We start from the raw sequence: 26,061 nt of genomic DNA, 5'->3' as shown, positions 1-26,061 counted from the left end.
CAAAGGGTACAGAGACAAACATCAGGCATCTTCCCCAAGCTTCAGTTTCCTCATTCCTCATCCACAATCAGCATAACTCATTGGGTTTATGATTATGATTATGATTGTTTTTTATTTACATGGTAAAAAAACACCTAACCTGAAATCTACCCTCTTAACAAATTCTTAATTGTACAATATCATTAACTATAATGTACATGGATGTACAGCAGATCTCTAGAACTTTTTTGTCTTGCTTGGCTGAAACTCTGTATCTACTCAGTAGCAACTTCCAATATCCCCCTCCCCTCAGTACCTGGCAACATGATTCTACTTTCTTCTTCTATAAGTTTGACTATTTTAGATACCTCATATAACTGAAATCTTGTAGTTTACATTTTTCTTTGGCTGGGCTAAATTCATTTAGCATAATGTCTTTAGGGTTTATCCATGTTGTCACATATGACAGGATTGTCTTCTTTTTTAAGGCTGAATAATATTCCACTGTATGTATATACCACATCTTTATCTGTACTTCAGTCAGTGGACATTTAGGTGGTTTCCACCTCTTACCTGTTGTGAATATACAATGCCAAATATTTCTTTGAGATTCTATTTTAAATTATTTTGGATAAATACCCAGAATGGGGGGAGCACCTGGGTGGCTCAGATGGTTGAGCGTCTGCCTTCCGCTCAGGTCATGATCCCAGGGTCCTGGGATCGAGTCCCGCGTCAGGCTCCCGGCTCAGCGGGGAGCCTGCTTCTCCCTCTGACCCTCTCCCCTCTCATGCTGTTTCTCTCTCGCTCGCTCTCTAAAAATAAATAAATAAATAAAATCTTAAAAAAAAAATACCCAGAATGGGGATTTCTGGATCATATGGTAGTTGTATTTTTAATTTTTGGAGGAACTCTCATTGTGCTTTTCATTATGGCTGCACATGTTGTGTTTCAACAACAGTGCACAAGTGTTTCTATTTTGTGTATCTGCATCCTCACCAACTCATGTCTTTGTTTATAATAGCCATATTGACAGTTGTGAGGTGATATCTCATTCGGGTTTTGATTTACATTTCCCTGATGAGAGTGACAGTGATCTTTTTTTTTTTAAATAGACCTTTTAGCCTGTGTATGTCTTCTTAAAAAAAATGCTCAAATCTTTTCCCTGTTTTTAAAATTGGGGTTACTTTTTTGCCATTGATTTGTAGGTGTTCCTTATATATTCCAGAGATTAAATTCTTGTCAGATATATGGTTTGCAAATTTTATCTTCCATTCTATAAGTTGCCTTTTTACTCTGTTGATTGTTCCCTTTGCTGTGCAGAGCCTTTTATTTGACATAGTCCCATTTGTATATTTTTGCTTTTGTTGTCTGTGCTTTCAATGTCATTTCCAAGACCAATGTTATGAAGTGTTTTCCCTGTGTTTTCTCCTAGGAGTTTTATGGTTTCGGGTTAAAGTTTTTAATTTTCAAAATTTTAATCCATTTTGGGTTGATTTTTGTGTGGTGTAAGGGCCCGGTTTTATTCTTTTGGATGTCCAGCATTCCCCAAAACCTGTTTGTTGAAGAGACTGTCTTTTCCCATTGTGTATTCTTGACAGTCTTCTTGAAGATCAGTTGACTATATATGCATGGGTTTATTTCTGGGCTCTCTATTCTGTTCCATTGGTCTACATCTGTCTTTATGCCAGTACCATACTGTTTTGACAACTGTAACTCGGCAATATGTTTTGAAGTCAGAAAGTGTGAGGTCTCCAACTTTGATCTTTCTCAAGATTGCTCTCACTATTCAGAGTTTTTTGTGGTTCTATAAACTTTTAGAACTGTTTTTTTCTATTTCTGCCATAAACACTATTGGGAATTTGATAGGGATTGCATTACTCAGTGGCCCCCATCCTCCCCAGACTTGGGATTATTTTCTTAGTTTTCTTTTCAGATAATTTGTTGTTAGTGTACAGAAAAACCAATAATTTTTGTATGTTTATATTTTGTATCCTACAATTTTGCTGAATTCATTTATTAGTAATAACAGTTTTTTTTGTGGAATCTTGAGCATTTCCTACATATAAGAACATGTGCTTTTGCAAATGGGGATAATTTTACTTCTGCCTTTCTGATTTGGATGCCTTTTATTTCTTTTTCTTAGCTTTAGCTAGAATTTCCAGTACTATGTTAAGTAGAAGTGGTGAGAGTGGACATCCTTGTTTTGTTCTTGATCTTTGAGGTAAAGCTTTCAGTTTTTCACCATTGAATGTAATGTTAGCTGTGGACTTTTCATATATGGCTTTTATTATGTTGAGGTAATTTCCTTCTATTTCTAGTTTGTTGAGTGTTCTTATCACAAAGGGGTGTGGAATTATTTCAGTTATTTTTCTTCTGAATCTGTTGAAATGATTACAACATTTTTATTCTTTGTTCTATTAATATGGTATATCTCATTGTGTGGTTTTGTAGGTTGAACCATCCTTGTATCCCACTTGGTCATGGTGTATGATTCTTTTAATAAACTGTTGAATTCAGTTTCCTCATATTTTATTGAAGATTTTTGCATTTATGTTCATCATGCATATTGGCTTATAGTTTTCTCATAGTGTCTTTGTCTGGCTTTGTGTTATGGATGAATGTTTGTATTCTTCCCCCAAAATTGATATGTTAAAATCCCGCCACCCAATGTGGTATTAGGAGGTGGTGACTTTGGGAAGTGATTGGTCATAAAGGTGAAATCTTCATGAGTGGGATTAGTGCCCTCATAAAAGAGACACCAGAGAGCTTTTTTTTTTTTAAGATTTTATTTATTTTACAGAGAGAGACACAGCGAAAGAGGGAACACAAGCAGGGGGAGTGGGAGAGGGAGAAGCAGGCTTCCTGCCAAGCAGGGAGCCCGATACGGGGCTCCATCCCAGGACCCTGGTATCATGACCTGAACCGAAGGCAGATGCTTAACAACTGAGCCACCCAGGCACCCCTACACCGGGGAGCTTTTTTACCCTCTCTGCCACATGAAGACACAGGGAAGTCAGCAGTCTGCAAACAAGATGCACACCCTCACCAGACACCAGCTCTGTTAAGACCAGATTTTAACTCTGTTAAAATCAAAGCAGTGCCTTGATTTCTGGATTTCTAGCCTCCAGAACTGTGAGAAATAAATTTCTGTTGTTTACAAGCCATCCATCTATGGTATTCTGTTATAGCAGCAGGAACCAACTAAGGTAGAAATTGCTACTGTAAGAAATGTCTAAAGACGTGAAAATGGCTTTGGAACTGAGTAATGGGTAGAGACTGTACAAGTTTGAGGTACATGCTAGGAAAAACTAAATTATTAGCAACATAATTTTAAAGGCAGTTCTAGTAAAGGCTCATAAAGAAAAAAGGATAGCTATAGTTTCTTTTTCGAGAATAGATATGGATGGGAAAGACTTGATGAGGTCTCTGATGGAAATGGAGAATATGTTATCAGACGATGGATAAAAGGCAGTCCTTATCATAAAGTAGTAACAAATGTGGATGACATGTTTATGTTCTAGTGCTTTGTTGAAGATAGAACTTGTGAGTGATGAAATTGGCTGTTTAGCTGAGGTGATTTCTAAGGAAATTGATGAAGGAACAACTTGGTTCTTCTTGCCTACTAATAGTAAAATGCAAGAAGAAAGAAATGGTTTAAAGATGGAATTGTTAAGCAAAATGGAAACAGAACTTAAGTATTTGGAAAAGACTCAGCTAGCCAAATTTTTAAAAATTAGAGTGTGCTCAAAAGTGAACGCTAAGGGTGTGGACAAGCAACAGTTTGATAATGATGTGAATACCAACCTAATCTGTCATCTCAAGAGAAGCCAGGCTCTATTCTTAAAGACAAGGAAAGAAGTACTCCCTCAAAGGCAATTCAGAGCTCAGGACTGCCACTTTGACCACAGGCCCACAGTGTGAGGCCTGGTGGAGATTGGGGAGAGAGGGGGATATAGAGAGGTCTCAAAGGGTGGGACTGCTTTTCTGATTAAGGTGGACCAGGATGCCATTGCCTACTGCCTCAGGGATGGGACCCCTGCAAAGAACTGCAGTGTGAGCTGTAACCAGCAGAACCATGTGGGTGGGACTACCTGAAGCCATGGGGCCATGGCCTTATCCTGGGAGACCATTGGGGATACAACCCCTGCCCAGGAGAGCCAGAGAGACAGAACTGCCACCACAGTGGGTCCAAAGGTAGAACACTGTGTCAAAAAGGATTACTCTCAAGCCTTCCGGTCTAAAAAATTTGCCTATTATGGGGCACCTGGGTGGCTCAGTCATTAAGCATCTGCCTTCGGCTCAGGTCATGGTCCCAGGGTCCTGGGATCGAGCCCCACATCAGGATCCCTGCTCAGTGGGAAGCCTGCTTCTCCCTCTCTCACTCCCCCTGCTTGTGTTCCCTCTCTATGTCTCTGTCAAATAAATTTAAAAATCTTAAAAAAATAAAAAAGAATTTGCCTATTAGGTTTTAGACTTACTTGGGACCATTATCCTTTTCTTCTATTTCTCCCTTTGGAAGGGGAATGTCTATCTTATGCTTACCCCGTTATTTTATTTTGGAAGTACTTGACTTTTTTGTTTCACAGGTTTACAGCTGGAGAGAAATTTGCCTCAGGATGAACTGTACCTTGAGTTTTAGTCATGTCAGACTTATATAATTTTTAAGAAAACTTTGGACTTTAGAATTTAGAGCTTATGCCGGAATTAGTTAAAACTTTTAGGGCTATTGGGATGGAATGAATGTATCTTGCATATGAGGACATAAATTTGGGGGGACCAGAATGGAATGTCATGGACTAAATGTTTGTATCCTCCAAAATTATTATACTGAAATCTTAACTCCCAGTAAGATGTTATTGGGGGATCATGAGATCATTGAGAGGTGATTAGATCATGACGGTGAAGCCCTCATGAATGAGATTGGTGCCCTTATAAAAGAGACACTAGAGACCACTCTCACCCTCTTTGTCATATGAGGACACAGGGAGAAGTCAGCAATCTGCAACCAGAAAGTGAGTTCTCACCAGACCTTGAATCTTCCGGTGTATTGATCTGGGATTTCCAGCCTCCAGAACTGTGAGAAACAAAGTTCTGTTGCTTATAATCCATCCAGTCTATGGTATTCAGTTATAGCAGCCCATAATGCATAAGATACTTTGGTATCAGGGGGCACCTGGGTGGCTGAGTTGGTTAAGTGTCTGCCTTCTGCTCAGGTCATGATCTCAAGTTTCTGGGATGAGCCCTACATTGGGCTCCCTGCTCAGCAGGGAGTCTGCTTCGCCCTCTGCCCCTCCCTCCACCTGTGCACAACCTTTCTCTCTTTCTCTCTCACATAAATAAATAAATAAATAAATAAATAAATAAATAAATAAACAAATAAATAGATTTTTTTTTAAAGGTACTTTGCTATCAGGATAATGCTGACCTCATAAAATGAATTTGGAAGTATTCCCTCCTCTTCAGTTTTTGGAATATTAAAGAAAAATTGTCATTCTTCTTTACATGTATGGTAGAATTCTCCAGTGAAGCCATCTGGTCCCAAGCTTTTTTTTCTGGGAATTTTTTGGTTACTGATTCAGTTGCCTCACCAGTTATAAGTCTGTTAAGATTTTCTATTTCTTCAGGATTCAGTCTGAGTAGGTTATATGTTTCTATGAATTAATCCATTTCTTCTAGGCTATACAATTTGATAGCATATAATTTTTTATAGTACTCTCTCATACATTTTAATGCCTGTAGTATCACTTGTGAAGTCTCCTCTTTCATTTCTGATTTTATTTATTTGAGTGCTCCCTTTTTTTTCTTGATTAGTCTAGCTAAAGTTTTATCCACTTTGTTGATTTTTTAAAAACCGAACTCTTAGTTTTGTTAAATTTTTCTATTTTTTTCCTATTCTCTACTTCATTTGTTTCTGCTCTAATCTTTATTATTTTTGTCCTTCTACTAAATTTGTGCTTTGTTTGTTTTCCTAACTCTTTAATATGTAAAGTTAGGCTGTTTGAGATCTTTCTTCTCTTTTAATGTGAGCCTTTACTTCTATAAACTTACCTCTTAGTATTGCTTTTGCTACATTCTGTATGTTTTGGTACATTGTGGTTTTGTTTTCATTTCTCTCAACATAGTTTCTAATTTCCCTTTTGATTTCTTCTTTGACCCAGTGGTTGTTCAAGAGTGTGTTCTTTAACTTACACATATTTGTGAATTTTCCAGTTTTCCTTCTGCTATTGATTTCTAATTTTATTCCACTGTGGTTGGAAATGACACTTACTATAAATCTTAAATTTGTGAAAACTTGTTTTGTGACCTAACATGTGATCTATCAGAGAATATCCATGTGTACTTGAGATGAATGAGTGTTCTGCTGCTCTTGGATGGAATGGTCTGTATATGTCTGTTAGGTCCATTTTGCTTATTGTGTTGTTGAAGTTCTGTTTCCTTACAAACTATGTATTGATGAATTGGTGTCTCTGAGAGGGAAGGAACGGTCTGAGGCTTTCTATTCCATCATCTTGCTGACATCGCTCCCCCAGCCTCACTGGGATTTGTGTATAGGAATAAAATAAGATGATGAATGTTTTTAAAAATCTCCATTTCTTCCATAGAATAAGTATTCAGTAAAAATTAGCATTATTATTATTCTTATCTTTATTATTTGTGAAAGGAAGCAGTCAGGGTTATTAGGGAAAAAAGTGGAAGTAGTGACCGTTAGAGATTTTCACAAGTGAGTTAGGAAATACAAGGGTGTCAGTTGATAAAGGAATCTGAAAGTTAGGTCAGATGCTTAGATGTGATTTAAAAGATAAGAGAAACCACTGTAAGTGTCTAAACAGATAAGGAAACAAGAGATGTCATTGTTTATTCATTACCCTGAGCCACCAAATTTTTATCATTCTCTTACTTACCTACCTTATTTTATTTTCTTTTAGGTGATGATAATTGAAATTTCCTTCTATTATATTGAAGATTTCTCTGTAGTACGCCAGTTGTAAAGTGGCATAAGTAAATACCAAAACTTGATGGTTTTTTGACTATGGAACAAATAAAAAGGATAAATCAATGATAACATTCACCATTTGTAGAATATTTCTCCTTGGTGGCTCAGTCGTTAAGCGTCTGCCTTCAGCTCAGGTCATGATCCCAGGGTCCTGGGATTGAGCCCCACATCGGGCTCCCTGCTCTGCAGGAGGCCTGCTTCTCCTTCTCCACTCCCCCTGCTTGTGTTCCCTCTCTCGCTGTGTCTCTCTCTGTCAAATAAATAAATAAAATTTTAAAAAAATACAAAAGATATTTTAAAAAAATAGAATGTCTCTCCTTAAAGAAAATTTATCACAGACCTTATAAGAAGTGTTGTTTCCTTCAAATTTCCAAACGGAGAGACAAACAGATGCTATGCGGTTTCTGATGACTTCACCAGAGTCAAAGGCGGAATCAGTACATGTCTGAGAATGGAATTTACATTTAGTTAATGACATTTAGTTAGTTACATTTAGTTAGCACTCACAATGTGAAATGTTTACATCAGAATCAATTATTCGCATCATGATTTAGAGTCCACTCTAGAGTATACAGGCATAAATGTCAGAGTGCCAACAAGCAGGAACCAGATTCTTGGGATTTTACTCCTTAGTAGTATTTGGCTATAAGGTGACTTTCCTTGAAAGATCACACAAATTGAAATACGTTTGTAAATTCAAATACTCAACACATGCATACAAAAAATCATCCATGCAAGTAGGCAAGGGTATTATTACAGGACAGCCCAGAATTTAGAGTATTTCTCTTTCTTGTTTTTACTTAACACTCCCACAGGAAGAAATGGAGTTTTAATAAAACAAACTGCTAGAGTTCTTCGATTAATACTTTTGCTAAGACAGAACTATAAACAAACTTTAAAGTGACTGTCTTCTCCCTCAGAAGTGCAATATGTCATCTAACTTTGCTTAGAAAATATTAATAAAATAAAATGAGAAAGAAAGGAAACTAACAAATAGGTATATGTAAAATAAACTGTTGGGGTGCCTCAGCTGGTTAAGTGTCCAACTCTCGGTTTCAGCTCAGGTCGTGATCTCATGGCTCCTGAGATCTAGCAGTGTAGGGCTCTGTGCTCCACAGGGAGTCGGCTTGGGATTCTCTCCCTCTGCCCCTCCCCCTATTTGCACATGCACGCACTCTCTCTTTATGAAAGAAATGTTTAAAAAAATAAAATAAGCTGTCATTTCATACTTTAAAAAAAAAACAGAAAGTAAGCCAAAATAGATAACAATATAAGACAAACAATTCCAGGTAATCTCATTCTAAACATCATTTTAAAGCATCAAAAATTCGAAACAGATAATAGAGGTCATTGAATGTTATTTCTTTGTTTCGTTGGTCAGAACACTGAGTTGTACAGCTGAGTGGCTGTAGGGTTGGGACTACAGACTGGCCTCTTGTGCTACAGGACACATTCCCTCAGTTCTTATTTTGAAATTCCAAATGTCATTTCCTTAGTCAACAACTTCTTTCATCTTTCATATAGAAAAAACATGCTTTGAAAAATTGTATGGCCTCTGTTTATGAAACCAGAGAGTGTAAAATCATGTTGACCATAGGAAAAATTGAAAGATGAACTCAAATTGTTTTTAGAAACTTTACATTCTTTCCTTCCGGTCTCTTTCCCCCGTCCTTAGTGGTGATGCAGGAGAGCTAGGTTCTTGTCTCATGAAGTCGAAGAATGAATCTCGTGGGCAAAGGAGAGTGAGTAAAGTGATAGAAGTTTATTAAGTGAAGATACAGAAAAAGCTCCCAAGAGCGAGAGGGTTCCAGACAGGGTTGCCAGTGAGGGCCTTTAGGGTTGGTCTTTTATAGTAAACTAACCAGGGAACTTAAGTCCTTTTAACATTTCTATTGATATCACCATTGAGCAAGGACTAGTCATAACACCTTCAATGGCTTACTTCCTTTTTAGGTTCTGGTTAGTTATTCCTTGTTGGTCACAGGTGATTATCATAAAGAGACACCCACCCTGCAACCTAGGGCAGGATGGTCTGAGTTGTCCCCTTATCCCTGGTTTTCCCACACTTCCATGTTTTTTGGGATTTCTGTGAGCCTGATCACATAGCCCCCTATTTCTCCCTACCTAGCCCCACCTGTCCCTAATTCAATGGATTCCACTGACCCCTTCCCTCTCCTGAACCCAGACGCTCATTCTGCTTCCTGTTCTCCTTTTGAATGAGAGGGTGGAAAGAACGTTTTTATATCACTTAAACACAGTAGCCTGCTTAGAACAGATTAGTATGTAAGAAACGCTCGTTTTAACATACAGAATACTCTCAGTCAGCTATCACATTTGAAAACATATGCTAGCCAGTAGAGAGCTTTACTACCCCTGATGGGGGCAAACAACATGCAAATCAATACAGGATTCTAGAATTAGAAAATTCTTTAGCACTCAGAAGAATGAATTTTGATAGTAGAATTGAGCTACCATGGCAGGAATTAAGGATGTTGTTCCTGGCATGGGAGAATGTTTTCAAAACATTCTTTAAATCATTCCCAGTAGCTGACTACCTATTTTCTTCTAACTGGAAGCATTACTCAACAACAATAATGTTCACCATCATCATTACCATCTTTGATTGAAATCTTATGGTACCAGATACTTCCCAAAAACCTTGTCATGAAATACTTCATTTATTAAAATGAGGATAATAATGGGACTTACTTTATGAGATTGTTGTGAAGTTTCAATTACTTAACACATGTAAAGGGCATTAAATAGATCTTAGCTAATAGAGAGCCTCCAGTAAATGTAGCTGCTATTGGTGTTATTATAGCCCTCCCTCTTTACCTTTCTACCAAGACTCTCTTCTATAGGCTAAATCCCTTTATTTTATCAATTATGGCTTAGAGGATGTAGGTTTTGACCTTCATGACTGTGGAGTCATATCTCTGTATAGTGAGCAATTTAGAAATGACAGCTTTGTCCAAAAACAAACACAACTCTGCAGGTGTTGTCCAACTAACTGGCTTTTAATCTGCCAATCTTGGAAAAGTGTCTCCTCTCTGATTTAGACAGTACTTTGATTATTTAATTGGAAATAGATGAGCATTTCATAACACCAAGAACAGAGGCTGGCTGAAGATTTTGACACATTCAATGATTAGTTTTTACCCACATAACTTTTGCATCTCAGGCTGAAGTTGGGAATCTCCACTTGGCTGAGGGATTTGCTTCTGTATCCAGTGAATGCATTGTTTAATCTGGGTGGATTCAGATGGAAGATCAAATCCTCAATGCAGCGAAAGGGAAGCCTATACTGACCTTTATATCCTCAGTTCAGGGTAAGTTTGCAGGCCAAGGAAGCAATTTGATTACAAATGCCAGCCATGATGAAATCCCATTTCACTTTTATTTTGCTTAATTTTGTAACCAAGGAACAAGTCTTTAAATAGCTAAGGAACACATGTCAAAAGAGATTAAATAAAGGGATCTCCAACTAAGTTCTCTGTATTAATCACTTATTATATAAGGATCTTGGGAAGAGCTGAGCAAGATTCGAATACCTTTACTAAAAACATTGGTCATTCTTGGGGTATCTGGCTCAGTCAGTTAAGCATCTGACTCTTAGTTTCAGCTCAGGTCATGATCTCATGGGAGAGTCTGCTTGAGATTCTCTATCTCCCTCTCCCTGCCCCTCCTCCTGCTCATTCTCTCCCTCTCTCTCATAAATGAATAACTCTTTAAAATAAATAAATAAATAAAAATAAATAAAAACACTGGTCATTCTTCAGGTCCCTTTGGAAGGCAAGAAATCTTTACGCATCTGATGCTAGCTTGCTATCAGGCCCCGGTTGGAGATTTGCATAAACAGTAGGCCAGCACTGGCATCTTTCTTGTCCAAGTTCCTGGCACATCCCTGCATCACCACTGCAATCTTCTTCCTCCATTCATCCTTTCCTGTTAACACCCACCCTGTTGTGCAGCTGGCTAATGCCTCTAAATGCTGCCAGGTCAATTAGGCAATGATCATAACCCAGAGAAATGCTAATGTAGCTCTCCTCCTCTCAAGGAACTTAAAAGCTCAGAAAAGTTAGACTTTTAAACTTCTTGGCAATCTACGGGTGTACACTGTTACCTTGATTCAATCTGTATTTCCTTGATTATGCTGAAAGAGAAGGATCTTCTCATATGCTCTGCAGAAATTCAGGTTTCTGTGAAGTCCCTAGTCCTACTCTTTGTCCACTTTTCAGTTGGCTTGTTTATGTTTTTAAATGGGTTTTTTTTTGTTATTTTATAAAAAATATGTTATAGAAAGTTGTCTTTTTGAGGTTATTCTTCCAGTGCTTCCTTTTTTAGCCTTGTTATACCGTCTTCCATCATGCAAAATATTTCATCTTGATATGGTCAAATTTATCAAATATATTCCATGAAGGCATGTGCTTTATAAACTTTACATAAGGAATATTTTACCAAATCAGATATCTCAAAAATATTCTCCTGTATTTGTTATGAAACAAATGGTGTAAACATTTGCTTTTCACATTTACATCTTTAATTTATCTCAAATTTACTTTTCCGTATGAGTGTGATATCTGGAAAATACCTAACTGACTTTCTTTCCCAAAAATAGACAGTTGCCCTAATGCCACTTAGTGAACAATCTTTACGACCCCACTGATTGTAATCCTATTTCTGTAATAAACCACATTTACCTCTATGCTTAGGTTTATTTTTCAGGCTGTCTACTCTGTTCGACCGATCCATTTGGCTATTCCTGTATTTATGCCTGACTTCTTTAATTACTACAGGCATGCCTCAGAGACATTGTGAGTTCAGTTCTAGAATACTGCAATAAGGAAAATACTGCAATAAAGTGAGTTAAATGAATGGTTTCCCAGTGCATATAAAAGTTATGCTCACACTATACTGTAGTCTATTAAGTGCACAAAAGCATTATGTCTTAAAAAAATTAATATGCCTTAATTTAAAAATATGTTATTGCCAAAAAAAAATGCTAATCATTATCTGAGAGTTCAGTGAGTCATTATCTTTTTGCCTGGGGAGGGTCTTGCCTTGATGGCTGTTGACTGATCCAGGTGGTGGTTGCCAAAGGCTGGGACCGCTGGGGCGATTTCTTAAAATAAGACAGTGAAATCTACTGCACCGAATGACTCTTCCTTTCATGACTGATTTTTCTGTAGCTTGCAATCCTACATGCTACAGCATTTTACCCATGGTAGAACTTCTTTCAAAATTGTAGTCAATCCTCCCAAACTCTGCTACTGCTTTATCAGCCATGTTCACGTAATATTCTAAATCCTTTGTGGTCATTTCAACAGTCTTCACAGCATCTTCACCAGGAGTAGAGTCCATCTTAAGAAACCCACCTTTTTTGTTCATCCATAAGAAGCGGCTCCTCATCCACTCAAACTTGATCATGAGATTGCAGTAATTCAGTCCCATCTTCAGGCTCCATTTCTGCAGTTCTCTTGCTATTTCTCCTACTATTCCTACCACATCTGCAGTTACTTCCTCTGCTGAAGTCCTGAACCTCTCAAAGTCATTCATGAGGGTTGGAATCAACTTCTTCCAAACTCCTGTTAATGATATTTGAACCTCTTCCCATGAACCACAAATGATCTTAATGGTATCTAGAATAGTGAATTCTTTCCAAAAGGTTTTCAATGTACTCTGCCCAGATTCATCAGAGGAATGACTATCTATGGCACCTCTAGCCTTAAAAAATATATTTCTTAAAATAATAAGACTTGAAAGTTGAAACTGTTCCTTGATCCATGGGCTGCCGAATGGATGTTGTGTTAGCAGGCATGAAAAGAATATAAATGTAGCTGTACATCTCCATCAGAGCTCCCAGGTGACCAGGTACATTGTCAATGAGTAGTACTATCTTGAAAGGAATATTTTTTTCTGAGCAGTCGGTCTCAACAATGGGATAAACCATGTTATATACAGATGTGCTGTCATCCAGGCTTTGTTGTTCCATTTATAGAACATAGGTTGAGTAGATTTAGCTTTATTCGTAAGGGCCCTAAGATCTTTGGAATGGTAAATGAGCACTGGCTTCAACTTAAAGTCCCCAGCTGCATTAGCCCCTAGCAAGAGAGCCAGCCTGTCCTTCGAAACTTGGAAGCCAGGCATTGACTTCTCTTCATATGGAAGTCCTAGATGGCATCATCTTCCAGTAGAAGGCCATTTCATCTACACTGAAAATCTGTTGTGCAGTGTAGCCGCCTTCATGAATGATCTTCGCCAGATCTTCTGGAGAACCTGTTGCACCTTCTACAGCAGCCCTTTGATGTTATGAAGACAGTTTTTTTTTCCTCAAATGTCATGAACCAGCCTCTGAGAGCTTCAGACATTTCTTCTGCAGTTTCCTCACCTCTCTCAGCCTTCAGAGAATTGAAGAGAGGTAGGGCTTTGCTCTGGATTAGGCTTTGGTTTAAGGGAATATTGTTCCTGGTTTGATCTGTCTAGACCTCTAAAATTTTCTCTATATCAGCAGTAAGGCTATTTTGTATTCTTATCATTTGGGTGTTCACTGGCATGGCACTTTTAATTTCCCTCAAGAACTTTCCTTTTGAGGCACCTGGGTGACTCATTTGGATAAGCCTCGAACTCTTAATTTTGGCTGAGGTCATGATCTCAGGGTTGTGAGATCAAGCCCCATGTTGGGCGCCACACTGGGGGCAGCACCTACTTAAGATTCTCTCTCCCTCTGCCCCTCTCACCTCCCCTTCTCTAAAAAAAAAACAAAAACAAAAAAACTTTCTTTTTGCCAGAGAAGAAGGGGTGGGGAACGGGCAAAATGGGTGAAGGGGAGTGGGAGGTACAAGCTTCTAGTTATGGAATGAATAAGGCACAGGGATGAAAGATGCAGCACAGGGAATATAGTCAATGATACTGTAATAATGTTGCATGGTGACACACGGTAGCTACACTTGTGGTGAGCACAGCATAATGTATAAACTTGTCAAATCACTATGTTGTACATCTGAAACTAATGTAACATTGTATGTCAACTATACTTCCACTAAAAAAAAAAGAACTGGGGCGCCTGGGTGGCTCAGTTGGTTAAGCAACTGCCTTCGGCTCAGGTCATGATCCTGGAGTCCTGGGATCGAGTCCTGCATTGGGCTCCCTGCTCGGCAGGGAGCCTGCTTCTGCCTCTGACCCTCCTACCTCTCATGCTCTCTGTCTCTCATTCTCTCTCTCTCAAATAAATAAATAAAATCTTAAAAAAAAAAAGAACTTTCCCTTTGCATTCACAATTTGGCTGTTTCCTGCAAGAGGCCTAGCTCGTAGCCTGTCTTACCTTTTGACATGCCTTCCTTACTAAGCTTAATCATTTCTGGTTTTTGATTTAAAGTGAGAGTTGTGTGACTCTTCCTTTCACTTGAACACTTAGAGGCCATTGTAGGGTTATTAATTGGCCTAATTAGAATATTGTTGTGGCTCAGGGACTAGGAAGGTCCAAGGAGAGGGAGAGAGTTGGGGAATGGCTGATTGGTGGAGTGATCAGAACAAACACATTTATCAGTTAAGTTCATCATCTTTTATGGGTGTGATTTGTGCTGCCCTGAAGCAATTACAATGGTAATATTGAAGATCACTGACTATAGATCACCTTAAGAAATATAATAATAATGAAAAATTTTGAAACATTGTGAGAATTACCAAAATGTGACACAGACACAGTGTGAGCAAAGCTATTGGAAAATGAGACACATAAACTTGACTGATGCAGGGTTGCCACAAACCTTCAATCTGTAAAAAACGCAGTGTTAAGAATTACAGTCAAACAAAGCACAATAAAATGAAGTATCCCTGTATAGCTTTGTAATGTTTTGATATCTATTAGACAGCCTCACTCCTTGCTTCTGCTTCAGAATCACTTGGCTTTTCGTATGCTTTTATTCCTCCATGTAGATTTTAAATTAGTCTATCAAGTTCTATGAAAAACACTGTGGAAGTTGCATTAACTTTACAGATTAATTATGGAATAAATAACATCTTACAACAGTGAGTAGGAAAAAAAACTGTGTCATTATATTATTATTTCCAACTATGAATATTATATCTCTGTAATTTTCAAGTCTTCTCTTATATAACTCAAAAAAATTTAATAATTATCTCCATAAAAGACTAGCATATCTCATTGTAACTAAAAAAATCTCTAGGTACCTGGGATGTTATTAGAATTATAAATTTGGGGCACCTGGGTGGCTCAGATGGTTAAGCGTCTGCCTTCGGCTCAGGTCATGATTCCAGGGTCCTGGATCGAGTCCCGCATCGGGCTCCCTGCTAGGTGGGGAGCCTGCTTCTCCCTCTGCCTCTGCCTCTCTCTCTCTCTCTCTGACTCTCATGAATAAATAAATAAAAAACATTTTTTAAAAAAAAGAATTATAAATTTGATTTTTTAACAATTCTATTACTTTATCTAGTTGTAAATTTTAGGATTTAGGAGTAATTTTGAGTTTGTGTCCAGCAACTTTGAAGAACTCTATTATGTTCTAAAAAATTATCCTGTAGATTTTCCTGGATTTTCAATGTAGGTGGACATATCATGTGCAAATGATGATAATATGGTTCCTTCTTCTCTTTTCCCTTAATCTTACATCTTTGGATAGTCTTCTCAAATTTGCCATCAGAATAATGAATTATAGATCTAATAGCAGGATTCTGGTATGTTTGTCTTATTGTGACCTATATTATACATGCTCTAAAATTTTGTATTAAGGAGGATGTCTAGTAGGGTTTTTTTGCTTTTTGGGGGGGGTATCATATTCTTTATCAAGTTAAGTTCTCTTCTCTTCCTCCTTTTTTAAGAGCATCTGTGAAATTTACAGGACTTTTCCTTTTTATCTTAATGATTATATAAAATTTCTCCTTGGATCTTTAATGTGGTTAATTGTGATAAAAATCCTAAATTGAACTATCCTTGCACTCCTTGCATAAATCATACATTTTCATGTTGTTGTTTTGTTATCAATAAATAGTTAAATATGAAAATATTTTGTTAAATATTTGTTTAATAAATTAAATTGTCCATGATGTTCTATAATTGTACAGTCTGTCACTACTCTTGACATTAAGCCCATCCTAGAGTCTCAAAAATACTGGATTATATTCTTCTTTCTCAATACCTGCAAGTGCTCATATAGCATAAAAATTTCCTATATATTCAAAGTTTATTAATTATTTAATTATTTAATTATTTAAATTCTTGGCAAAATATTTTATACTATCTTATTTTTTAAATATGCATTTCTTAAATAATGTCTTCTTTTTTTACTAACATTGTATATTTTTGCCTTCAATTTATATTTCTTTATTAATATTTCCAGAGGTTTGTCTGTTATTTTTTCTAAAGAATCATCTTTTGTTTTCCTATGTCTGCTTTTTTAAAACTTCAGAAAATCTGCTTTTATCTTTCTTATTTACTTTAACTTTTATTGGATTTTTTTTCTGCCATTATTTTCCCAGCTCCTGGAGTTGTTACTGTGCCCTATTATCTTCATTGTTTTCTAATTTAAAAAAATTTAAGGATAATTGCAGCTGCGTTATTATATAACAATGTTTTGTCAATCAGTTCTAAACAATTTGTAATTTATATTAGAACTATCCCTTAATTTCTTCATTCTTTTGAATTTTTGTGCTTTGGATTTCACAGATAAAGGGAGTTTTTCTTTTGTTTCAAAATTTATTTCATTTTGATCAGAAACTTCTTCCTTCAGTACTTTTGTTCAGCCTACCTGGTGCGCTATTATATGGCCGTTCTTGTAAATGTACCATGTGTTTTGTTTGTTTTTTAAAATAATGTGGATTCATTTTATACTGGATACAGCCTTCTATACCATGACTGTCACATAAGTTTGATTATTATAGTATTGAAGCCTTTTACATTCTATTTTTTTTTTTTAGTTTACTTAATATATCAGGTGTTCAAATTTCTTAAAAACTCCTGCTATGTTTATGAATGGGTTGGGGTTTTTTTTGTTTTGTTTTGTTTTTACAGTTCAATGTTTGCTTTATATGTTTCTTGGTTTGTTTAAAAATTCTGGACATCTAACATAATGATAATTTCTTTGTGGATTTTCCTTTTATCATTATATAATGGTTCCCTACCTCTAGTAATGCTTTCATATTTAATTCCTTTGGTTCTAGAATTAGTACTGCTACATCAGCTTTTTCTTAGTACTTCCTTACAAATCTCATTTTATTATTTTTTTTCAGTACCATTGCCATTATGTAAAGTGTACAGCAGGATTAAAAACACCTCTGAGGAATTACTGAAATATTTACCCTACTTATAATTTCCTTTCGTGTTTTTTATTTACCATATTTTTTAAACTGTTTTTCACTGCCTTATTTTGGATTTTTGAATTTTAAATTCTTCCTTTATTCTGTACTTTTTTTTTTTTTTTTGGTTTGGTGAAAAAATTTATATTTAGATTTAGCCAGCTGGACTCAGTTTAGATGATTCCAATTTTGTTGGCAACATCCAAAGCATCATAGTCAGGAGCCAGTTAAACATATGCCTTCCTCTCTCCATCAGGCCTGATCAAGGTGTTGACCTTGGCCACATCGATGTCATAGAGCTTCTTCACAGCCTGTTTGATCTGGTGCTTATTGGCCTTGACATCCACAAGGAACACAAGTGTGTTGTTGTCTTCTATTTTCTTCATGGCTGACTCAGTAGTCAGGGAGAACTTGATGATGTCATAGTGATCAAGCTTGTTTTTCCTGGGGGCGCTCTTTAGAGGATATTTGGGCTGCCTTCACAGACGCAGTGTCTTCGGTCGTCGGAATGTAGGTAACCTGCGGATCTTCTTTTTTTTGTGACTGTGGATGCCTTTCAGCACCACTTTCTTGGCCTTCAAAGCCTTTGCTTTGGCTTCAGCTTTGGGAGGGGCAGGGGCTTCCTTCTTAGCCTTCTGTGCCATCTTCGTAAAAGGGCTGTTCTGTACTTCTTAAAAAGTTATATTTTCTATTTTGCTTTTATTAGTGCTTAGCACAACATCTTACCCTGCATCTTTAACAAAACTGTATATAATCAATGTGGTTAGCATCATCCTGAATAAGGCACTAAAATGCTCTAAGCTCCCACAAACACCCTAACTTTCTACATCCCATGATTTATTATTGTATGTTTACCTTTATTTTATAACTCTCCTAATTCACTATATTACTTTTTTTAAAAAGATTTTATTTATTTATTTGACAGAGACATAGTGAGAGAGGGAACACAAGCAGGGGGAGTGGGAGAGGGAGAAGCAGGCTTCCCGCAGAGCAGGGAGCCGGATGTGGGGCTCCATCCCCGGACCCCAGGACCATGACCCAAGAGGAAGGTACATGCTTAACGATTGAGCCACCCAGGCACCCCCACTATATTACTTTTTATTATTTTTAATTCTTGATGGTTCCCCCCGTGTTTCAAAGGATGCTTCATCTTCTGTTGTTTCTCAGAATATCCTTCCATAATAAATTTTCTTGTTCTTCTATATCATTTTCTCTCTTTAACAAGCTTCTGTGGGTAAGGAAATGTTCAGTCTTCATATATCAAAACTAATTTATTTTATCCTCACCTCTTAATGATAATTTGTTTGGTGTTGAATTCTCAGCTGAAGCTATTCTTCCCAAACACTTTGAAACTATTCTATTTTCTTCTGGCCTTAGTTGTCCCTAAGGCGAAACTGGCTCTGAGTCTGCTTATCATGAGTTTTAGGTAATGTGTCTATTTCCTTTAGAAGCTTTAAAAATCTTGTCCTCTTCTTTGATATTCTGAAATACCACTGAAGAACATAATTAGATGGGGATTTTACAAAATTATTTCCTGCTTGACACTCTGAGCTTGCCTTTTCATGTTCCTCTTTGATTCAGGAAAATGCTCCACCCTTTTCTTTTCTTTTTTTTTTTAAGATTTTATTTATTTCACAGAGGGAGACACAATGAGAGAGGGAACACAAGCAGGGAGAGTGGAAGAGGGAGAAGCAGGCTTCCCGCCGAGCAGGGAGCCCAATGCGGGGCTCGATTCCAGGACTCTGGGATCATGACCTGAGCCGAAGGCAGACGCTTAACGACTGAGCCATCCCGGTGCCCTCCACCTTTTTATTTTCAAATATTGTTTACCTCCTGGAAATTCAATTGTGTGTTGGAGCTTCTTGTTCTTAACTTTTATATTTTTCATTTTTCTTTCCTCCCTGTGATGGGCTTTTTCAACTTTAACAAATATTATTTTTCATTTTATAATTTCTTTTTAATTCTTTTAAAAATCTGCTCTGTTTCTTAAATATTTTTCTTTTTCTTTTGATTTTTATTCTTTTATCTCTTTTTACATTAAGCATATTGATTTTAAAGCGTTATTTATTTGTTCTCATACCTGTAGTCCCTGGACTGGAGATCTTTGTTGTTTGCTATCTATTCTGCAGCTGGGGATTAATTTATACACTTTGTAATTACTTGGTATAAGCATATTTTTATCAGTAGTTGTCTTGAGTAAGGCTCTACCATTGCCCTAAGTTGGGAAGGCAATTTTGCATTTACCAAGCCTAATGTCCTAAAGCCATGCACGTAGTTCCTAGACCCCACTGTCATGCGTAGCTGAAGCATAGGGCTTCAATTTTTATGGTGACTGACTCCATCCACCTATGGTTCGGGATTGCTTCGTTCATGGTCAAAATGCCACTTCCTATCTCCTCTCTCTTTTTGGAAGAAAGCACACTTCATCTACTCATTGTACCTGAGTCTTCTGATCCCAGGTCCTCTAGCATAATAAAAGTCTTCTTCCTGGGGTACGTATTTAATCTCTGTGCCTTCAAAGAAAATACAATTTTAGCTCCATTCATCGTCTTGGTTTTAAAATCCCATCTTGTTCATTAGACTTGAAGCTTTCTTTTCTTTCCTTTTAAACTTAGATCTGACTTTCATTTTAATTGTAGTTTAGCTGAGGAAATTCCTATATATGTTCTGTTCATGATATTGACTAGAACCCTCTTATAAATGAATGAAATTATTTTGGTAGGAAGTGTTCTAAAATATGTCATATAGTTTCATGATTTATTAAACAGAGAAAAATGGGTATAATACTATATTTTTAAAAGATTGCTTGCAAACCAGATATAGGATAAAGAAATGAAAATTCCATTTTCATAGAATATTAGATCCAACTCTGCACTTGGTTCCTGCCACTTCAGCAAATAACTATACCGTTCACAGTTTCTCCATCTGCAAAATGAACATTATAATATTTACCTTAGAATATTTTCAGATACTATTACAAATATTATTTAAAATATTTTTAAAAGATTATTTTTAAAAATTAAAAGTAACATCTATTAAGCAACTAGCATACTACATAATAGACCTTTGATAAAGATACCAGTTATTTAATGGAAATATGACAGCACATTCAAGCCCTGTTGAAAATATGTTAGAATGTTTTTGTTAATCACAAAGCTATAGATAGTTAGAAATTTTTGTGTCCTTACATATACTAGCTATATTTTTGTCTGTGTTTGTTTGTTTGTTTTTACAATGAGTTGGCCATAAGTCACTTTTTGTCATTTGAGTTATGTCTGCCTCTTATTTAACCAAAATTATCTTTTTCCTCTTCTTCTCTTCTATATGTTTCCTATTTTTAGTCTTCTGTGGACAGGAAAACTGAGATTATTATAATTATTTTTAAAATAACAATAATTCATCTTTGGGTTATAGACAGAAGGCCTCCCCCCTGAATAAAATGCATAGCATTGGTGAAATGTTTCAGAAACTTGGGCTGTTTTTTGCACATTTCCTGACTTGTGACCATATTCTGTTTAGAGACCTTGGTTAAGAAACAATTGAAGAATGGAGCACTGGGTGTTATATGCAAACAATGAATCATGGAACACTACATCAAAAACTAATGATGTAATGTATGGTGATTAACATAACATAATAAAATTAAAAGAAAAAGAAGAAGAAGCGGGCGCCTGGGTGGCTCAGTCAGTTAAGCGACTGCCTTCGGCTCAGGTCATGATCCTGGAGTCCCGGGATCGAGTCCCGCATCGGGCTCCCTGCTCAGCGGGGAGTCTGCTTCTCCCTCTGACCCTCCTCCCTCTCGTGCTCTCTGTCTCTCATTCTCTCTCGCAAATAAATAAATAAAATCTTTAAAAAAAAAAAAGAAAAAGAAGAAGAAGCAATTGAAGAAGGGAGACTGGCTAGCTCATTCAGTAGAACATGCAACTCTTGATCATGGGATTGTGAGTTTGAGTCCCATGTTGGGGGTAGAGTTTGCTTTAAAAAAAAAAAAAGAAGAAGAAGATAGATAGATTTATGTATTTATGTATGTATGTATGTATGTATTTCAGAGAGAGAGAGAGAGAAAATGCACAAGCAGGGAGCACGGCGGGGGGTGGTGAGGTAGGTAGAGGGAGAGGGAAAGGGGATGCAGATGCCCCCTGAGCATGGAGCCTTATGTGGGACTCCATCCCACAATCCTGAGATCATGACCTGACCTGAAACCCAAGAATTGGACGCTTAACCAACTGACCTACCCAAGTACCTGGCATAGAGTTTACTTTTAAAAAAAAAAAATGTAGGGCGCCTGGGTGGCTCAGTCAGTTAAATGTCTACCTCCAGTTTGGGTCATGATCCCAGGGTGCTGGGATGGAGCACCACATTGGGCTCCCTGCTTCTCCGTCTCCCCCTCCTCCTGCTTGTGCTCTCTCCCTCCCCCTTGTCAAATAAATAAAATCATTTAAAAATAATTTAAAAAATTAAAAAAGCAATGTAAGAGCAAGTGAGGTGTTTCTGTATAGAAAAGAACCCCAATAGTACATATTTCCTTGTTACATATCTATTAAAACCTTCATTTTTCTGGCCTGTCAATTAGTTAGTTGTTGAGACTGAGTCAATCCTATCCTATAGCCCTATATTCTTTCCAAATCCTTGTATTGATTCTAGTATTCACATAGTATTTTGTTAACACCGTAAGAAGTATGACGTGGAACTCTATTTACATATGATTTATTTTCAAGGCCAACTATAAAACAGTAGAAATTTGTTTTAACATTCTGTTTCCATTCTTCCTGTTTCCATTCTTCCTATCTCCCACTAAGATATCATCTTGTTTGAGATAGATCACACCACTTAACTGACTTCCACTTATTTGGAAAAAATGTTATTTAGAAAAAAGAACATCTCTGAATGACATAAATTACATATAGTTCAAATATTCTAAGCTCATAGAGTAATAGTTTGATGGATCATATTGGTATACTGTTAATCATTTAATTGGTTTTTCAGATAAATGTCCTAATGGCCTTTGACTCATGCCTGCTGTCGGATGATGCTGTTTTCAGAGTGGGTCATGTTGTCATTATTGTTTCATTTGGTTACTTTGCATATGGCTAAAGTCTCTGCATAGTATATATATTCTGTTGCTATAGTTAGAAATGAAGAGTGGAGATTGAGACATATGGGGATAGAGAAAATGAATGCTTGGAAAATCTATAATTGGATATAATTTAGGATCTTTCTGGTTTCCTTTCCATGTGAGAAAAGTTTCTGTGTTTCTTGTAATTCTATCCTTCTAAGCGCCCTCACCAAAAACAGGTGAGAAACCAGAAATAGAATAAAGGCTTGAGAGTTCATTTAAATTCCGACTTGATACCTTGAGCATCAGCGAAGCAGGTAGATTTGCAGGAAAGAGAAACAGTGGAATGGAAGGAGGAGAACAATGACAGAATAAAGGCAGGGGAAATGTCAGAGAAATGTAGAGGGTTGCTGAGACTGGAAAAGAATGCAATGTGCATACTCTTCAAAGAAGCTAGGATTTATTTCAAATTCCAAAAACATTTATATGCAAGTATTATTCCGGATTTTTCTTTTAGGAATAAAAATGATCGGTGACATGCTTAAAAGAAATGGTGAGCAGATTCAGAGGACAGAGTTATCATGAAGTGGCTAATCATTAAATAGCCAGAGGGGTACGATCAGAGAGATATCAAATTCTAATAACTAGTATTTGGTGCAGGAAGGGGAACTTTGTGGTAGTAAGTGAGAAAACTTCAAAAAGCCTATTTGAAAGAGATGCTGACACCATACACTTGAAAGTGGTCACAGTATTAATCCATTTACAATCTATAAAAGGGTCACAGTGTCTGACTAGGGGCAAAAACATTAAAAATCTTTTATTAGCTGGAATTTTAACTTTTAGATATGTGACACAAAGTTCTTATAGTAGAGGCCGATATCTTTGTAAGAACTCACTACCATAGGACATTATTATGCCAACTCAGTATTGCCTCAAAAATAATTGTGTAAGCAAAATAGTATTTAAAGTCATTTCAGTCCAGAGGGGAAAATACTCCTAATACCTGTGATAAAATAGAAACCAAATTTGCTGAATTGAATAAAAATTTTCCTCTTGATCTACATTTTAAAGACAGTATACATCAATGTTCTTTGATATAAGGATTGATATATTTTAACTTAAAATCATGACCAGTTCTCATCAGAGAACCATAAGCTGGATAGAACTGTGCTTTAAAAAAATTTTTATAAGGTGAAACTGTTGAAACCTTCCCAGTTGCCCCACATATGGGAGGCCCTGCTGGAAGGATTACTCTGTTTGACTCAGGTTCTGCAGTTGACACATCAGACTGCATCTACCAAGGAAACGGCTCCCACAGCGCTATCCAGTTAGGAACTTCCGAAGTTGTGGGTGGTGATAAGTTTTGACTGTGCAGCCAGCATATGTCATGATAAATTTTCAACTCTCTAAGTGAAGAGAATACACACTGTTCTCTCATCAAGATTAGGCTTGATTCCCCACCCACTCTCTTCCTCAAACACATCTCGGAACAAACATAAGTAAATACTTGACAGGTGAAATATCAATATCACCTATGCCATTCAGTAAACCAGAATGAACCGTAAGTAGAAAGTGTGAATTCACTGCTGCAGTCGCATTCCCTCAGCACCGAAAAGATCCCATCTTCCCATCCCTTATAATGGAGCCCCCAAGAACAGACACTTCCATTTCCTGTGGGCAACAGGGTAAGTCTCGGAACTTCAGTGTAGGCCTCATGGGGACTTTTTGATGAGATTGCTTCACATCTTCTTGTGTTTACCTAAATTATCTCTGTATTCAGCTCTGAATCCCTTTGTCATTCCTGTGCCACCCACATGTCAATACTCCATGCAGAGGAGCTGTGTTTTCCTCCAGAAGAAGGCAGTTTGGTATTGCATTTATTTGCCAAGTAGATTCCCCATGAAAGGTTCAGACGGACAGGAACCCCACACAGAGGATAGGCTGTGAGGGCTGAGCAGCTGCACGCCACACACTTTAATCGGCCTCGCGGGGGGCGGGGCGGGAGGGGCGGGGGGAAGGGTGATGTACCAGCCTGCAAGCGCCAGATTTGATCCCCCCTCCTACTTCAGCACATGAAGCGCCAACACCAGGCTCCCTTTAGTCACTCAAGCATATGCACTGGCTTCAAAAGCAAAGACAAAAGGAGCAGCTGTTGTTATTCACAGCAAGTGGGAAAAACAGTCACTATGCAAAGAGACCTGGGACTCGGCAGTAAATGGTGAAGCCCACATGGTTCTGGCTCATCTATGTGGGAATCTGAGAGCACTCTGGAAAGTTGGGGCTCCCTGCAAGTCACTAAAGATCACTGCATTTCTAAAGGAGAATGTGTTCTTTATGGTGACTCCCCATGTAAGAAAGCATTAAGTTTCAAAATGATAAAAACATACAAACCAGCAAATTAGGGGGTGAGCATTTATATCATAAGGCACTTCTCTCTGGATAAAGTCATAAGGATGCAACGTACAGCATAGGGAATATAGTCAATGATGTTGTAATAACCTTGTATGGTGACAGATGGTAACAAGACTTATCACAGGGATCATTTCATAATATATAAAAATATTGAATCACTACGATGTATACCTGAAAGTAACAGGCTATTGTATGTCAATTATACGTTAATAAAAAAATAATTTCTCTCTTGAGAATTGAACTAAAGGTTTGTTTCCATAGTGATATAAAATGGAATTCAAATTATGAATAAAATTTCAGGAATAAACAAATTCTATAAAATTGGTTATACCTGCAATCTGATAGCTTCAACAGCTATAAGAAAAAAAAAAACAACTATATGTCTGCTTGAACTTTTGTGTTTGCATGAATTTGTTGAAATATTTTACATTTTTTAAAAGATGGAACAGCAGTTATCAGCCTGACAACTTGTAGTGGAGATTGCTTGTGTGATCCTTGGACCAGGAGCATCAGCAGCACCTAGGATCTTGCTAAAAATGCAAATGATCAGATCCCACCCAGACTCCTCAATCAGAAACTGTGCTATGGGACCCTGCACTCTGTTTTAACAACTCCCACAAGTGATTCTGGTGCCACTAAATCTGGCAACCACTACCTTAGCAAAAGCCAAATGTTGATCAACAGTTCCCATTATACATTACTTTGAAACATTTAGGGAGAAAGTGAATAGAGAGAAATCTCATAGAACCTATAAAGAACCCATTAAAGAAAATCCAGAATGAAAATCTGGCAGATTTAATCATTGTAATGGGTTTCTTTGAGCCGAGAGGATGAAAATATAAATTCTTTAGTCTGACACACAAAGTTCTTCACAATATGTTCCCCATCTGTATCTCCAGCCTCATTCATTAGCCAGTTAGTCACTTAACCAATATTTACTACTTTTGGACACAAGCAAGTAATTGGAGAAAGACAAATAATCATATCCAATGACCACAACCCCGAAGGACATAAGACCCAGCTCCATGTGTCTCACTCCCTACTCTTCAGTGATTCTGAAATTTGAACATACTTTTTCTTGTTCTAAAACTTTATTCCACTCCTCTTCTTCCTGCTTCATCAAGCAGACTCTTAACCATTCTGTAAGATCCAGCTCAAATAGGTACAGTCTTTCCAGACTTCCTCAGGTAACGTTAGTTATTTCTTGTTCTGGGCTCTCACAGAAATGTGCTTGCTTGCTTGCTTGCTTGCTTGCTTTTTTTCTTTTTCTTTCTTTCTTTCTTTCTTTCTTTCTTTCTTTCTTTCTTTCTTT

At 37.2% G+C, this 26,061-nt stretch overlaps 1 protein-coding gene and 1 pseudogene across 1 annotated transcript in view; one reads left to right on the top strand and one right to left on the bottom strand.

The window, feature by feature from the left end:
• NKAIN2 (sodium/potassium transporting ATPase interacting 2) overlaps positions 1-26,061 on the top strand; it is a 996,525-nt gene that overhangs the window by 844,168 nt on the left and 126,296 nt on the right. The gene's annotated exons all lie outside the window — the stretch shown is intronic.
• LOC110583098 lies at positions 17,412-17,925 on the bottom strand (annotated as a pseudogene).

This window comes from Neomonachus schauinslandi, chromosome 8 (assembly GCF_002201575.2).
Source record: "Neomonachus schauinslandi chromosome 8, ASM220157v2, whole genome shotgun sequence".
NCBI lineage: Eukaryota > Metazoa > Chordata > Mammalia > Carnivora > Phocidae > Neomonachus > Neomonachus schauinslandi.
The sequence above is the reverse complement of the archived record's forward strand: the minus strand, read 5'-3'. Positions and strand labels throughout refer to the sequence as shown.